The following is a 2,827-nucleotide window of genomic DNA, read 5'->3' on the forward strand; positions in this document are numbered from 1 at the left end:
AAAATATTAAAAATTTATAATGTTGTAAATTAATTTTATTTTTAAATATAGTATTTGTTTGAAAAATAATGTCCAAATAGACAATTTTTACTCTTGCACCCCAGATTTCCCTACATGCACCCCTCAGTTCTAAACTAGGCCAATACTAAAGTCCAACAAAAACCCTAATTCTCTTGCCAAACCCTAGCCGCCGCCTCCTCCATGGCAGCCACATCGCGCACCACCAGCGAGCCGTCGCACAGCGCCTCCATCATCTGCGACCATGTTTCTCACCACCATGCCGCCGTTCAACACCCATAGCCGTCAGCCACCCTAAAGCCACCACCGTCAACCTTCAAGCCGCTGCCAGCCAGCGTCGCCGGCGTGCTCGCCGACCATCACGAAGCTTCACGCCACCACCCAATCTTCCATGAGCAAGCACCAGTCCAAATTGCCGTCGCGAGTCTTCTTCCTCGCAGACCACCATCCACCATTGCGCAACCATCATCATCACTTCAGCAGGCCACCGCCACCATCGCCAACACCAGTCACACACCACTCCGAACACCACTCACAGACCAACCTCCATCATCATCAGCGCCCACACCAGTCAACACCAGTCACGTACCACCGAACCGGAAACGACGCCGACAGCACCCAATCAACCCTCACACACCATCCCTGGAAGTCCTTCCACCACCGAACCAGAAACTACGGTGGCAGTCGGAGTCCTTCCAGCACCTCGAACCAGATAGCCGAACGTTGGTGAAGAAGATGGAACCGGATACGTCCAAAGTGGATCAGGATACGTGCTTAATGCAAGTTGTTCAAGCACCTGGATCCGGATACGCCATCTTTGTATCCGGATACACCTGGTTTGAAACTCTTCAACCAGACGCCCTCGCCCTTTCCAACCAAATCTTCTTCACTTCTTTAATCACTCCTTGCACGTTTGGTTGGCTGCATGGACTCCATCATCATCATGAACACCATTCTTCCTCGTCGAACTGTGTTGTTCATGTTGGAAATCGCAGCCCTTCAACCTGCAAGTCCATTTTTATGTTGCTGTTGGAAGTCCATTTTTCGTACAGGGATAGATATGTCCTTGCACTCACAATCTGCACAAATCCTCTCATATTTGCGGGATGGCTTCAACAGTAATATTTCGTAAATCCGCTGATTACTTTCGTCGCAAATCATCGCAAATCAGCGGAAGAGAACACGATGTAAATGGCAAATCCATCTTTGCATATCTCTGTGAACAGGACCATCCATGCAAACGAACAGGACCTTAGGGACCAAAGATTTACATTTTTAAAAACGAGGACTAAACTGAACATCCGCTTATAACTTAGGGACCAAAAAGAGGTTTAAACCTAAATTTAACTAAATAGTTAGAAAAATAGAAGTCATATTTAGTTTATTTTTATGCTATAAACCATAAATACTTTACACGAAAAATACTTTAATTTTAATGTGTTTTAACTTTCTTTTCTAACTTTATGAAGGCGTAAGTTGAGTATATGAGAAAGAAAAATGATATTTTGACACCATTTTTTGACACTATTTTGACACGATACATGTTTTAAAATGTGGTTGGATATATTTTGAAGAAAAAAACCAAAGTTTTTCTTTTAATTTGAAATCGTCCAACCACATTTTAACACGTATGCAGTGTCAAAATGATGTCAAAAAAATAGTGTTAAAATATCATTCCTATGAGAAACGCTTTGTAATAATTTAGGAAAATAAAATTTTAACACCATTTTTTGACACTATTTTGACACTGTACACGTGTCAAAATGTGGTTGGACGATTTCAAATTAAAAAAACAAACTTTAGTTTTTTTTTTCCAAACATACCCTGTCTCAACTTTTTTAATTTAAAATCATCCAATCACATTTTGACACGTGCGCAGTGTCAAAATAGTGTCAAAAAATGATGTTAAAATATCATTTTCTAATAATTTATGAAGGTGTAAAATGGCATGCAAGGGAAAAGTTCGAGGTGTCTAGGTATAATAATTCTTTTTCCTTTGTGACATCATGGTGAAAAGAAGAAATAAAGGAATCCCCAATCAAAGGATTTTGCGCAAGGTGACGCCATTGAAGGTCCTACCTTTGCCGCTTATGCTCTTCGATTGAAATGGCTGCAATGATTTGTAATGAAAACTTCAGTATTAATTATTATTGGAATGTTTGGTTTCTCCAAACCAAAACACGGTTTAAATAATTTAAAAACAAGTTTGACCAAACTGGTAATAATCTATTGAATAACAGTATTAACCAAAAGCGGAAGGATTTTAGGTAGAGCAAGAGAGAAGAATTATTTTTTACACGTATAATTCTTCATTTTCCTAATTTTCACAACTTAATAAAATAATAATTATACTTTTTAATTAATTAATCTTAAATTATTTTATATTTTAAAATAAAAACATTATTTTATTATTGGTGTTGAAAGAGTATTGAATGTTTGTGTATGATTAAAAAAAATATCTATAACAATTTATAACCCAATAAATTCATGACAGTTGTGATAAGGTATTATTAATTATTATCTAGAAAAAAATATCTATAACAATTTATAAACCTTAAATGTGTGGAATAAGAATTTGTTTAGGCCGTCAAGACTTAGGATTCATACACACATACGGGTATATATATATATATATATATATATATATATATATATATATATATATATATATATATATATATATATTAACTAATATTTTTCAAGAGAATCTAACCAACCCTCGAGTATATATACCTTCCAATGTGTTACACTACATCTCACAATCCTTAGTACATTTTAGTTTGCCGTTCATCAACTATGGTTTCTTCAA

This window comes from Vigna radiata, chromosome 11, assembly GCF_000741045.1.
Source record: "Vigna radiata var. radiata cultivar VC1973A chromosome 11, Vradiata_ver6, whole genome shotgun sequence".
Taxonomy (NCBI): domain Eukaryota; kingdom Viridiplantae; phylum Streptophyta; class Magnoliopsida; order Fabales; family Fabaceae; genus Vigna; species Vigna radiata.